We start from the raw sequence: 14,862 nt of genomic DNA, 5'->3' as shown, positions 1-14,862 counted from the left end.
GCAATGAGCAATGCAACCAATGAACAACATGGATGTATGCGAATGATGCACAGTTGAAGTATTACGAATTTGTACACTGGATATGGGGTTGAATCAATTTAGATTTTCAACATGGTCCATGACATCTTCGTCAAGGTGAAACTGGAAGTAACAGGGACATCAGCAACCCTAAATGTGTTTGGCAGTAGACGAAGCAGCGATGTAACACGATCTTTTGCCCCAATTTTTGCAAGATGGTCACTTCCATGCTTCAACTTGACTCGATGAACCTTTTCGTAAAAGCGGGAGCTTGGTTCAACCCCATATCCCAGGGAATGGCAATTTTGATCGCCAATACTTCAACAAAATTTCATAGGGATGAAAGACTCAAGAATACGCATGCTATGCATGGAAAATGTAATTATGAGATTGAGATGCCCGAAGAGACATCTTTTCTTAATTAACCACGCATTAGGTACCATGCTCAATCATTTTGTTTTGTTGTTTGTGTTTTTTTTTTTAATTTTAGAAATGGGTTTATGATCCCAACATGGTTGGCTCATGGTACCTAACACATGCAACTAAGAATGCATCATGAATTTTCATGCTTCCCCTTTTTTTTGTTTTTGTTTTGTAGAGGAAAATACAAGGATCATGTATGAGCAAACATGTAGAACAAAAAGTATGTTGAACGCATATGCATGATGATGCAATGACTCATGCAAAATGGGAATGTGATAACGGACAAATGCAGGAACGATATGTTCATTATGATGCTAAAGAGATGTTTATGCGGTGCATGATATGAATGCATTTACGGACACGAGAGCCCGGAAAATTATCTCTCCTTATTGCGCATTTGGGGGGCGCAGTGCCCCATGTGTGCAGTTAAGAAGACGATATGGATCTTCCGGCTTCCCATGACAAAAGACGAGACCCACATTCAACGCATGTGTGACGGTATGATGCAGATGCGCATGCATGAAACGGAAAGAAAACAACACAAAGGGGTAATTCACACATACGAGACTGCAGAGATCCAACTTTAATGCTACGTTTTGGGCATGATGGCGCCTCAACGTAGTATTAAAAATGTTACGTATTACTCTAAAGAAACCAAACATCACTAGCAAAACTATAAACTAGTGCTATTTACCAAAAAAATGCATGAGAACGAATGGCACGGAGCGTGTTTGCTCTTTGCCCCTATTCGGGAACCTATAGGACAATATCTAGGGGTCTCTAATAACTACTCCCAACGATTCATAGCTCACACGGCTGTTTTCTAGAGGTATCATCACTCAAGATAATAATATTGTGGCGGTATGGAATACCAGCGACAACACATTATAAAGAGAGAAAGCTCTAGACGAGGTTTCACTATTATCAAGCAAGTCGGAGACCTAGCATGATGATAGATTCACCTCCACTCCTTAAATTCCCATGAACCCGGGTATAGGGCCCCTTTTTTACTCAAACCCGTGGGTGCTTAGAATGCAGTGTAAAGAATGCGAAATAGACAACAATTATTTACATTTTACACAGTTCAACAAATTCACACACGAAGTTTCACAAATCCACAATTCCTTAAAATAGGCCTAACTCACAAAAATAGTCCCCAGTGGAGTCGCCAACTGTCGCAACGTGCCCTTCGTGGGCGAGCGAGGCGAGGCTCACAGGTGCGCTTTCCAAAGGAGGAAAGATGCGCGGAGTCGCCACCAACGTTTATTTGTGGAAAACGTCGGAAAAACCCAAGGAAACCGCTCAAAAAGAAAATTCTAAGTTCGGGAGTTGTATTTACGCTTGAGGAAGGTATTAGCACCTCTCACATTTGTCTCAAAGGACAATAGCCTATTTTTTAGAATTGTGGAAATTGTGTTACCTTAACTTTTATTTCTTTTTATTTTTTGAGGTCGACAAAAGCGGGGCTTTTGCTCCAACGTACCCTCCATCGAAGAGGAAATCAGACCTACGTAGTTCTTTCCTAAGCGTGAATCAAGCGATTCTTTTTACTTGAAAGGTGATCACTTAAAGGTGTTGGGCCTTTAAAAATGATCCATTTAACTTGGTAAGAAAAGCTGAGATAAAACTTTCAAATTCTATTTTTTGTGGACGAGCTTGACTAGGCGAGTTGATTTTAGCCTTAGTTTCACTTTAGTTATTAGTCAATTCAATTAAGAATGAGAAATCCCAAAGAGAAAACGTCCGATTGATTTTTGTGCTTCATTTTACTAAAGATATTTTTTTGATTATTATATTATTATTTTACCTCTTTTTGATTTCCAACGTGGTTACGGCACGACCGAACGGTCGGAATTCATTTTAACAGAAATTAACGAATACTACAATTCAAACGATCGGTGGAAATTTATTTTATTTTTAGATTAGGCGAGGAATGACTTAAATAAATGACTTAAGCACGTCAAAAGGGGGTATAAAAAGCGAATGAAAACGAGAATAAAAATACGTGAAACAAAATGTGGACCACCACGGGTACATAGAATGAATTGAAAAGCTCGGTTTGAGGTACTTACCCGTTGAAGACTGAAGAAAATGAAGAACGAACGATGAATGTTGAAGAACGGTCTAGAATCTTCGCGTAATTACTCACGGAAACGTTATGGAAACGTTACAGAAGCGCCTCGGCTTGGATTTTCTTCACGGAAATAATTTTCCTCAACAATTTCGAGAGAATAAGAAGTGCCAAGAAAGCTGAACCCTTTTCTTCTTCACTCCTCCCCCTATTTATAGCAAAATAAGGGAGGCGCTTGCCACCCAGCTCGCCCAGGCGAGCAAGGTTGCTTCCTCCAGAAGCAACAGCCTTCTGGAGGAAGGATCTGGAAGGCCCAAGTGGGCCAGATTGCTATTTGTACCCCCCTTTTTACTAAATGCACCCCCTTCTATTTTTTTTGGTAATTCTTTTTCCGTAACGTTACGAAACTTTACGAATTTCGTAACGATACTTATTTTCCATCCGCAAGGTTACGAATCCTTACGGATTATGTATTTACTCTTTTTTAGCTTTCAAAGAAGTTACGGAAACTCACGGATAGCAAAAAAACACATCTTTTCGATTTCCGCCACATTACGGAATTTCACGGATCGCGCAAGCCTGCTTCCTTTTGATTTTCGGCACGTCTCGGGACTTCACATATTGTGCAACAAAGGGTGCCAAGTATCTTGAAGCGGCCAATCAAAGGTTGTATATTATCAAATAACAATCCCCGGACAAAATTAGGGTATGACACAACCCTATACTTTTTAAGCAAGGCATGCTTTGATTTGTTGCAAAAATGGGTTCCTTGATCACTAACGAATTCTTTAGGTACTCCAAACCTGCAAAACAGATTAGATCTGACAAAATCTACAACAACCTTAGCATCACTAGTTCTAGTGGGCTTGGCTTCCACCCTTTTTGAAACATAATCAACTGCAAGGAGAATGTAAACATAACCAAAAGATACAGGAAAAAGGCCCATGAAATCTATACCCCAGACATCAAACACCTCACAGAATAGCATAGGTTGTTGTGGCATTTGTTGTCGCCATGTAAGTGCACTTCCTGCTCTCTGACACTGCTCACAAGTGCTACAAATCTTCCACGCATCTTTAAATATGGTGGGCCAATAAAATCCATAGTCAAGCACTTTGCGGGCTGTCCTTTGAACACCCAGATGACCTCCCGGTGCGGAAGAATGACAGAACTGCACGACTGACTCAGCCTCATGATCTGGAATGCATCGTCTAATAACCTGATCACAGCACAATTTCCACAAGTAGGGGTCATCCCAAATAAAATGCTTAGCATCACTTTTAATTTTATCTTTTTGGGCCTTAGATGCTAAGGGAGGAAAAACAGAAGCAACTAAATAATTGACAATGTTAGCAAACCAGGGAGTAGAAAGAGAATCAGAAATACAATACAATATATATAAATGATCATCTGGGAAATCATCCCGAATGGGTGAGTCCTCATCAGACACATGTTTGATCCGACTCAAATGATCAACAACTAAATTTTGTGCTCCGCTCCTATCACAGATCTCCAAGTCAAATTCTTGGAGCCAGAGCATCCATCGAATCAACCTAGGCTTTGAATCAGCCTTCTGCAACAAGTACTTTAAAGCTGCATGGTTAGTATAAACAATAATGCGAGTACCAAGCAAATAAGAACGAAATTTTTCAAGAGCAAAAACTATGGCTAATAGCTCTTTCTCAGTAGTAGTATAATTCGCTTGGGTAGCATCTAAAGTCCTAGAAGCATAATATATCACCCTAGGCAATTTATCAATTTTATGAGCAAGGACAGCCCCCAATGCATAATTTGATGCATCACACATAAGCTCAAAAGGGGCTGTCCAGTCGGGTGCCTGGATGATGGGGGTGGTAGTCAGTGCTCTTTTGAGGCAATCAAAAGCCTCTTTGCATTTATCATTAAAGTTAAACTCCACCTCCTTTTGCAACAAGTTGGATAGTGGAAGGGCTACTTTACTAAAATCTCTTATAAAGCACCTGTAGAATCCTGCATGACCAAGAAAAGATCGCACCTCTCTCACGCAAGAGGGGTAAGGCAATTGTGAAATAACAGAAATTTTTGCAGGATCTACTTCAATGCCCTTATTGGAAATAATGTGGCCTAAAACTATACCTTGCTCAACCATAAAATGACATTTTTCAAAATTTAGAACAAGGTTAGTTTCAGTGCATCTATTCAAAACCTTTTCCAGACTATCCAAACAAACATCAAAAGAGGATCCATATACAGTGAAATCATCCATAAACACCTCTATGCAATTTTCTAAAAAATCACTAAAAATACTAATCATGCACCGCTGGAAGGTACTAGGGGCATTGCACAGGCCGAAAGGCGTCCTCCTATAGGCAAAAGCGTTGAAGGGGCAGGTGAATGTGGTATTTTCCTGATCCTCAGGAGCAATAGTGATTTGCATATAACCAGAAAAACCATCAAGGAAACAGTAGTGAGATTTACCTGCCAGGCATTCAAGCATCTGGTCAATGAATGGCAGTGGAAAATGGTCCTTTTTGGTAACCTGGTTCAGCCTCCTATAGTTGATGCATACTCTCCAACTGATCTGCACCCGAGTCGGAATCAGCTCCTCCTTCTCATTTTTTATCACGGTGAGGCCGGTTTTCTTTGGAACTACCTGGACGGGACTCACCCATTGGTTGTCGGAGATAGGATAAATGATTCCAGCTTGCAAAAGCTTGGTTACCTCCTTCTTCACTACATCAAGAATCACCGGGTTGAGTCTTCTCTGTGGCTGTCTTACTGGTTTAGCCCCATCTTCTAAATTTATTTGATGCATACATGTGGATGGGCTAATACCAGGAATGTCCGCCAGGGTCCAACCTATAGCCTTCTTATGCTTCTTGAGAACTGATAACAGCTTCTCCTCTTGCTCATCAACAAGGGAGGCAGATATAATTACTTGAAAACTTTTGCTATCATCCAAGTAAGCATATTTTAAATTTGATGGCAGAGGCTTCAATTCTGGTGTGGGCGGCTGGATAGTGGTAGAAAGAGATGGTTTCTCAGCCTGCACCTCATAAAGAAAGTCTGAGGTATGTGTACTTACTGAAACATGGTTAGTTCGATCTGACTCTATAAAATCAATCTCAAGAAGTAAGACATCACCAGAAGTGTAATCAATATCAAATTCAGATTCACTCTCAACATCAAATTCAGACATATGATCAAGTGAAAATTCAGATTCAATGCATGAAGAGTGACAGGCATGTAGATTAAAATGAAGATTAGTCATGTATTCATCAACAATATGGTCAATTATTTCAACACGAAATACAGAAATATCTTCAGATGGGTGTTTCATAGCATCAAGAATATTAAAATGAACAGTTATATCACCAAACTCCATAGATAGTGTGCCTGCATATACATCTATCTTAGTTCTAGCAGTTATCATAAAAGATCTGCCTAGAATGATGGGAACTGATCCTTTAGAAAATCCCTTTTCCATATTTAAAATATAAAAATCAACAGGGAAAATCAACTCACCAACTCTAACTAAGACATACTCTATGAAACCAACAGGATAGGCAACACTTCTATTAGCTAAATGAATTACCAAATCAGTTGACTGGAAAGGACCTAGAGATAGAGAATTAAAAATAGACAGAGGCATAACACTAACAGAAGCTCCTAAATCTAGCATGGCATTGTCAAACTTATTGTTCCCTATAATACAAGGTATGTTGAATGTACCTGGATCTTTACATTTTTCAGGGATTTGGGGAATAAATTTACCAATCAATGCGGAGACATTTCTACCCATACTAATTCTTTCACTTCCTTTAAGCTTCCGCTTATTAGTGCACTGCTCCTTCAAGAATTTAGCATATCTTGGAAGTTGCTTTATTGCATCTAGTAGAGGTATGTTTACCTCTACTTTCCTAAATGTTTCCAAGATCTCCTTCTCTGCCTCTTCCATTTTTTTGTTGGAAATTGCTCTTGGAGGGAATGGAAGAGAGATATGTTGCTTCTCTTTAGATTCACCTGCACATAAATTGTTAGGTAACTTACTCTTTAAATTTGTGTCACCATCTTTTTCTGGAGTAGAGTGAGGTTGGGCAGGTTCATTGGCGGATGAGGAAGATGCTACTGGTTGAGGTCCTTGACACTGTTTTCCTGACCTCAATGTAATGGCACTCTCATTTTTGGGATTCTAGACAGATTGAGAAGGTAATCTATTAGAATTCTGGGACTGTTGTTGATTTAATTGTGTAGCCAACTGTTCCATCTGATTAGTTAAGCTCTGAATGGAGGCTCTGGTCTCTTGCTGAAACTGCATGTCTTGCATAGTCATTTGCCTCACAAGTTCTTCAAGGGAAGGTTGCGGAGGGGCCTCAACTGTTTGCTGTTTCTGGGGTTGTTGCTGTTGCTGTTGTTGTTGTTGCTGCTGGATTGGTGGAGGAACATATGGTCTGCTTGGGCCAGCAGCATTTTGAAAATAAGTCTGTTGTTGTTGCTACTGCTGTTATGAAGGATTCGACCATCTAAGGTTGGGATGATTCCTCCATCCGAGATTGTACCTGTTGCTGGAGAGGTCATAATTATTCTGTTGTGGCTGATTTTGCTGTTGAGGTTGAGGAGGTCTGTTGTAGATGTTTGCAGCATAAGCTTCAGGCTGTTCAATTGCTTCAGATTGTTGCACAAAAGGGCAAAGGTCTGTGTGGTGGTCGACAGAGGAGCATAAACCATAGAGACTGGCGACAGGTGCAGATTTTTTATTCATGGCCAGTTGGGTTACCTGGTTAACCAAGGCATCTAGTTTACCTTCAAGCTTCTTAGTCTCACCTGATGAATTCGTGGCTACTTCATGCACTCCTCTAATGACAATAGCATCACTTATGGCACTAAATTGCTGGGAGTTTGAAGCCATCTTCTCAATTAAATTTCTGGCTTCAGCAGGGGTCATGTCTCCAAGGGCTCCACTACTGGCAGCATCTATCATACTTCTCTCCATGTTGTTGAGTCCTTCATAAAAATATTGGAGAAGAAGCTGCTTTGAAATCTGGTGGTGAGGGCAACTGGCACATAATTTTTTAAATCTCTCCTAGTATTCATATAGGTTCTCTCCACTAAGTTGTCTAATACCTGAAATATCCTTTCTGATGGTCGTGGTCCTGGAAGCAGGGAAAAAATTTTCTAAGAATACTCTCTTGAGGTCATCCCAGCTCGTGATGGACCTTGGAGCAAGGTAATATAGCCAGTCCTTTGCCATTCCCTCTAAAGAATGAGGAAAGGCCTTCAGAAATATGTGATCCTTCTGGACATCTGGTGGTTTCATGGTGGAGCAAACAATATGGAATTCTTTTAGATGCTTGTGTGTGTCTTCACCTGCAAGGCCATGAAACTTTGGAAGCAAATAGATCAGTCCAGTTTTAATAACATATGGGACATCCTCATCAGGGTATTGGATGCACAAGCTTTCGTAGGTGAAATCAGGTGCAATCATTTCCCTTAGAGTCCTCTCACGGGGTGGAGGTTGTGCCATATTCTCAGAATGTACAAAATTAGAATGTTCAAAATTATAATGCTCAAAATCACCAATATCAGAATGCTCAGGATGCTCAAAAGGTACTAAATGATGTCTAACTAATCTATGAAATGTCCTATCTATCTCAGGATCAAAGGGTTGTAAGTCAGATGGATTTCCTCTAGTCATACACTAAATTCAGCATGCACAACTAGTTGCCTTCTCATGCAAGTAACAGTGTAGGTTTGAACTACAGCTACCATTAAATGATATCCAAATGACTTGAAATTTTGTGAGCAACCTTATAAAATGATGAGAAGATATCACAAAAAATTTCAAATGAAAATTCGAAGTCTAACTATATAAGCTAAAAATGATAAGTTAAGAAAAATAAGAGAAAAATACTTGAAAAATAAAAAAACTTTTGACAGAATCACTTTTTTTGGACGATGGAGACCTCAGCCAGCATAACAAAAGCTGCCACGGCGTAGGAAATTTTTTTCTACCCCAAATACATATACAATAATTGTGATTCTGATAACCGGAGCAAAAGTTATGGCCATTTAAAGTTTTGACAAAAATCAAATTTGATACTTTTTTGGAACTTTCAAATCTGACCAAACTAAAGGCTCTAGATATTTTTCCCACAAAATATAGATTAAAAGAAGTTACCACAAAAAAATTCAGCCAAAAATAACAACTCTAGCTACTGAAACAAAAAATCTCAAATAATTCAGCAATGGTGGTCACTAAAATCCGTCGTTACATGATTTCCACAACTACTATGTTTTGCCGCATGCAAAAGTGGTCGCTAAATCCATCGCAAAACACCCAAAACTGAAACAGGGGAAGCGCTTAACAGAAAAACTAAAACAAAACACACACTAAACAAAATACCAAGACACTAAACAACACTAACACACACACTAACACAACACTAACAATTAAACATAAAACACGAAAGAATTAAACACTAACACGACACTAGCTATTATGAACCTTTGGACACTGCTCCCCGGCAATGGTGCCAAATTTGATCTAGGCCGTACCCGAATCAAATAAATATTAAAATGTAGTAGGAAGTGATCCTAGGTCGTTTTCCAACGAGCAATGATAAACCAAATGTTCATAACAGATAGTAGGAAATAGTAACAAATTGGGGGGGGGGGGGGTTGTTTGTTTTTGTAAATTAAACAACGAGTAAAATTTAATTAGAAAATATCATAATTAAAATATGTTGCTTCCCCTTGATTCACAAACAAGTCTCTTATCCTAGGTTGCGAGAATTTATCCTTATTCAGTTCAACCACTTAATCCAACCCTAAATTAAATTACTAAGCGAAATTCAACATAAGGCATTCATTATGTGATTAAGCATCACATACACCAATTACTCATAAATGATCATTAAGCATGAACGTAAATTAAGCGCAGAGACAATTAATCAAGCACTAAGCATGCATGAATTAATAGCAACAAATTCAGAGTAATTAGTGAAGAGGAAAAAGAACTGAACAGAATTCAACAATAATAATAGAACCTCAAAGAGAATTGTGCTTAATCCTCAAGAGAAAACAACGCTGGGGACTTAGCCTTCCATTAATCAGATAGAGAACAAAATTTTATTGATAAAACTAAAAGTCTGAACTGGAATTGTAAAAAAACGAAAAATAGAAGAGAGAGAGGAGAGAGAGAGAGAGCTAAACTAGAACCTTGGTGCTGTTATATAGTTTTTCAGCCCCAAAGCTTACAAATCTGTTTTAAATCCAAGCCCATAAGTAAAATCAAATCAAATCTAGATAAGATAAGATAAGATAAGATCTAGATGAGATCAAATCTAAATAATATCTAGATAAGATACGATCTAATTTTGTAGAATAAATTAGTCTGTCCTCTTCAAGTTCAAGCCCAATTCTGGATTCAAGCCCAATGCTTCATTAATTCCTGAAATTAGATTAAAAACATCATGATGGAAGCTTGCTTGTGGAGCTTCTATGGAGGCTGGATCTTTGAGCTTCAATGAGGTCCTTCAATGGTGATTTTACACTATGGAGATGCAGCGGAAGGCAAAGGAGAAGAGGAGAGGGGAGGCACCATCCACTAGGGAATAAGCCAAGGAAGAAGGAGCTTCACCACCAAGAATTGCCTTGGATAAGAAGCTTGAAGAGGATGCTTTAATGGAGGAAAAGAAAGAGAGAAGGGGGAGCACGAAATTGAAGGAATAAAAGAGGGAAAGAAGTGGAACTTTGAAGTGTGTCTCATAATACTTTCATTCATCAAAGTTACAACAAGTGTTACACATGTTTCTATTTATAGACTAGGTAGCTTCCTTGAGAAGCTTTCTTGAGAAAACTTCCTTGAGAAGCTTCTTTGAGAAAACTTCCTTGAGAAGCTAGAGCTTAGCTACACACACCCCTCTAATAACTAAGCTCACCTCCTTGAGAAGCATCCTTGAAAAGATTCCTAAAGAAGCTAGAGCTTAGCAACACACACCTCTCTAATAGCTAAGCTCACGTCCTTGAGATGAGAAGCTAGAACTTAGCTACACACCCCCTATAATAGCTAAGCTCACCCCCATGACAAAATACATGAAAATACAAAAGAAGTCCCTACTACAAAGACTACTCAAAATGCCTCGAAATACAAGGCTAAAACCCTATAATACTAGAATGGCCAAAATACAAGGCCTAAACGAAGGAAAAAACATATTCTAATATTTACAAAGATAAGCGGGCTCATACTTAGCCCATGGGCTCAAAATCTACCCTAAGGCTCATGAGAACCCTAGGGCCTTCCCTTGGATCTCTAGCCCAATCTACTTGGAGTCTTCTATCCAATGCCCTTGCGGGGTAGGATTGCATCACATCAAATTAGCTGAATGGGCCCAAATAATAAAGCTGCCTAATAAATTTGACAATTAAGACTAATCAGTATTTAAAATGGTGCAAAAAGGGTTAAGAAATAGGAGAAAATAATGGCACATCACTCGCGCTAAGCGCGATGTCGCGATTTTAGAGCCTATTTAAGCCTAAATTGTCAGAATTAGGGTACACAACAGATGATTTTGAGAGACCAGAGCTGCATATTTTTGCACAGACTTTGAGAATAGTGCTTTGGAGGTAGTAGAGAGGCAATAACTGTGCAAAGAAGCCTAGGGTTCTACATTTTTAGAGAGATTTGTGAGTGTTAGAGTGATTGTGAGGTGCTAAGAAGAGGAGGAGGGATCCCCCTTCTTGTGTAAGCAACAATTATTTTGTACTCTCTATCTCATTTGTGTTAGGGTTTCTGTGTATGGCTAGCTAAAAACCCTAGTTGGGGATTTCTAATGAACAGTTGATGTAATTACTTTTCATATCTAATTAATTATGTTTTGTGTGTTCAATTCTTCTTTCAATACTTAATTACTGCATGCTCTTGGCCTGATCATCCATTTGTGTGTACTGTTAGGTGACTTTAGCATTGGGAAATGTACTGTTGCCTTAGAACTTGATAGAAGTAGGACTAAATAACTACATTACCAGGGATGGATTGTGGGGTTTCAGTTTTCTAAATATGTTGTCATGATAATGCTGTTTAAGTTAAGCCTAGTCTTACAAGAGGGATCTGCAGATGAAGCTTAGGTTAAATTAGTCTAAACTTACGAGGGATCGAGGTTTAGTACTTTAGGCTATAGCATAGAACACAAGAACATGATTAATTAGAGAAATATCCTCATATGCATCAACTTGTTTGTTAGAAAGACCCAACGCTTTCTACCTATTGCTGTCAACTTTTACTTACTTGCATTTACTGTTTTTACCATAAGAATTAGTCTACTTATGTTTTTAACCATCAATTATCAATGTTTGTTCCAACAATGCCTTACATCTAAATAAAACTCTGTCTAATAAGCAAGTTCCCTGAGTTTGGAACTCGAATAACTCCATTTTAATTTTAAATACTTGACGACCCGGTGCGCTTTCTGGTATTTCATTTCCCATGAATATATTTGTTGAAAATTGGAGAAAAAGGAACCATATGGGAAAGTGAACGGTAGGAGGGACTCTTTCCACCGCAAAATGCAAGGGTTGTGGTTATGGGCAAAATTGAGGGCCCTCCAAAGTCTTTTGCAGGGGTACACCACCAACTGCTTGCCCCTTAGTGGCATATCTGAGGCCAGGCTTGAAGTCAGCTAGATTGTGGTGGGGTATTGCATGTGTCTCCCCCATGGGTTGAGAGACATGTGCATGATCAGATTGAAGTTGTTGGCCCTCAATGAGTATGGAAGTGGAGTTGTTGACATTCTCATCGGGAGTGTGCACCACATTGGGTCGGTTATAGTTGGGCGGCAAGCCAGATGGCGGGAAGGCATGCTTGTTCTGAACATGCACAAAATGGGGGTCGTCCGTACTTCCCAACTCTTTGCCTCCCTGACCTACCATTTCCGAGGTTGGATGATTTATTTGGTTGAGGCCAGATGGGGAAGTCGGGTCCACCTCAGAAACGGTGCTGGTAGCGGCAACTACAGCTGCATTGTACCTCCATTATCTTCTTCATGCTCATCATTATGGTCATTTGCTCTTTCATGGCCTCCATGTCGGCCTTCATATGCTCTTGCACCTCCTCTATTTCACCCATTACTCTAGCTCTAGCATATGTTCGATAAGGGCACCGTAAAGCGCATTCTTTCCTTTTGATAACAATGATTACAGTTCTGATTTCAAGGAAAGAATGCAAAGATCAATGCAACCAATGAAAAGCATGGATGTATGTGAATGATGCATTGTCGAAGTATTGCAAATTTTAAACGGGACATTCAGTAGGACACAGGGTCGAATCAATTCAGACGACATTCTTTATTACATCTTGCCAAAGTCAAAGTGAAACTGGAAGTAACATGGACATCAACAGTCCTTATTTTTGTAACTCATGTGTTGGCAGTAGACAAAGAAGCGATGTAACTCGATTCATCTTCTACCCCAATTTTTGCAAGCCGGTTACTTCCATACTTGACATGTGCTTGGTTCAACCCCATAATCCGAGGAAAAGAAATTTTGATTGGCAATAATTTTGCGACCTATCATAAAGCTGAATGACTAGGGCATACTCATGATATGCATGGCAAATGTAATTATGAGATGCCCTAAGAACCATCATTCCCTAGCTAACCATGCATTAGGTACCATGTTCAATCATTTTTTTAAGAGAAATAAGTGTATAATCCCAACATGGTTGGTTTATAGCCATCATCATGGTACCTCAAAGAAGCCTCTTGAGAAAGCTTCTCAAAGAAGCCACGATGAAGCTTCTGGAGAAAGCCTCTTAATGAAGCTTTTAGAGAAAACTACATGAAGCTGCCTCGGTAAAAACGCTGCCCAGCCTTCGTTAACCATTGGATCTTCTCGAAATGTGGTCTGCAACTTCACAAGACACTTGTCCATGATCTGACCGTTGGGATCTTTGAGAAGATGTCTGGAGTCTGCTAGAAATTTCCGTTCCCGAGAGCATCTCTTATTTAAGCATTTCAACCTTTGCTTTCGTGTAGCTTAGGAAAAACGCCATTTCTTCTTCTTTCTTTCTTCCAAAGTCATTTCTAAAGTTCCAAGCACTTTCTCCATCACCCACAACCACCATTAGCCACCACAAACCATCATTGTTCTCCACACCGAGAGGAACCCTTCAACCAAAGCGGAATCTTCCAACTTGGCTTGTGGTTTTGGTAGAGAACGAAACCCTAATCTGACCTTTCGTTTTCTTTCGAGGTAACCATGGTTCTACGCTTGTCTCTTGTTAGTTTCATCTTGTCTTTGCATCTTTTCTGACTTTGGAACCGCCATTGTATGTCTTATGCTTCCTTTGAAAAACCTTAGAGAAAGAGACTTTGAAAACGTTATCCTTTCATGAAATGCATGTTATTTTTGTAACCTACACTGAACCCCGGTCACATTGGCGTGGTCGGAATTTCCAAATGATGTTCCTTTGTAAAACCGGAAATGCTCTCAGCTCTTTCATGTAGTGATGTGGGTTTTTGACCCAGAGCACTGTTACTAGCTTTATTTTCTGAAATCCATACTAAGTCTCCTTCGTTTTGGCATAGTAGAGGCTTGCGTGGAATCGACGAGCAAGGACGAAAAGGAATCTTCAAGTGACGCGACGAGGAATCCGCGGGGTAGCTCACGATAGGTAAGGGGAGTTTATTATAAAATTTACCGTTTTAACACCATAGTTAGGGTCAGGGAACCTAGCTATGAGGATATCTGCCTGACCCTGTCGCATGCTGATTTTTCTTCAAAGAAAATTACGTTTTAACTAATGGGATGCGATATATATATATATATATGTGTGTGTGTGTGTGTGTGTGTGTGTGTGTGTGTGTGTGTGTGTGTGTGTGTGTGTGTGTGTGTGTGTGTATTGTGATGAATGATATTGCTGTGGTTGTTTGATTTGTGTTGTTTGAAGACCTGTGAGTGTGAATCTTAGGCATGAAAGATATATATGTATATATGTGCGAAATGCAATTTGTTATTGATGTTGCTATTGAGGATTTTAATTGATATGTGATGATAATGATGATTATGATGATATTGATTTGAGATGACGTTGTTAATAAAGACCATGTCAACATGAATTGTTATATGTGAATATAAAATGAGGTTGTTGTTGTTGTTGATAATGCATTGAGACGAGATGATATTTATGTTGAGAATGACATGGAAATGGAATGTTGATTGATGTTGGAAATGCATTAGCATGTGCATGTTATGTATGTTCGTGGGGGGCACTGTGCACTGACCTTCCAGGGTCTTTAGCACTAGCTTTTGGCCGCGTTCATACGTTGGATGTTGTGTATGTTCGTGGGGGGCACTATGCACTGACCTTCCAGGGT

General features: G+C 39.4%; 2 non-coding genes across 2 annotated transcripts; both read left to right on the top strand.

The window, feature by feature from the left end:
- The first annotated feature begins 7,530 nt into the window (after positions 1-7,530).
- LOC113001593 (small nucleolar RNA R71) lies at positions 7,531-7,637 on the top strand. The gene has a single exon (XR_003266986.1). It is a non-coding gene; the product is annotated as a small nucleolar RNA R71 (small nucleolar RNA).
- A 6,043-nt stretch (positions 7,638-13,680) lies between these two features.
- Positions 13,681-13,751, top strand: MIR10413B (microRNA MIR10413b). Its single transcript, NR_161682.1, has one exon. It is a non-coding gene; the product is annotated as a microRNA MIR10413b (primary transcript).
- Positions 13,752-14,862: the final 1,111 nt, after the last annotated feature.

The sequence above is a fragment of the Glycine max genome, chromosome 4, assembly GCF_000004515.6.
Source record: "Glycine max cultivar Williams 82 chromosome 4, Glycine_max_v4.0, whole genome shotgun sequence".
Lineage (NCBI taxonomy): Eukaryota > Viridiplantae > Streptophyta > Magnoliopsida > Fabales > Fabaceae > Glycine > Glycine max.
The sequence above is the reverse complement of the archived record's forward strand: the minus strand, read 5'-3'. Positions and strand labels throughout refer to the sequence as shown.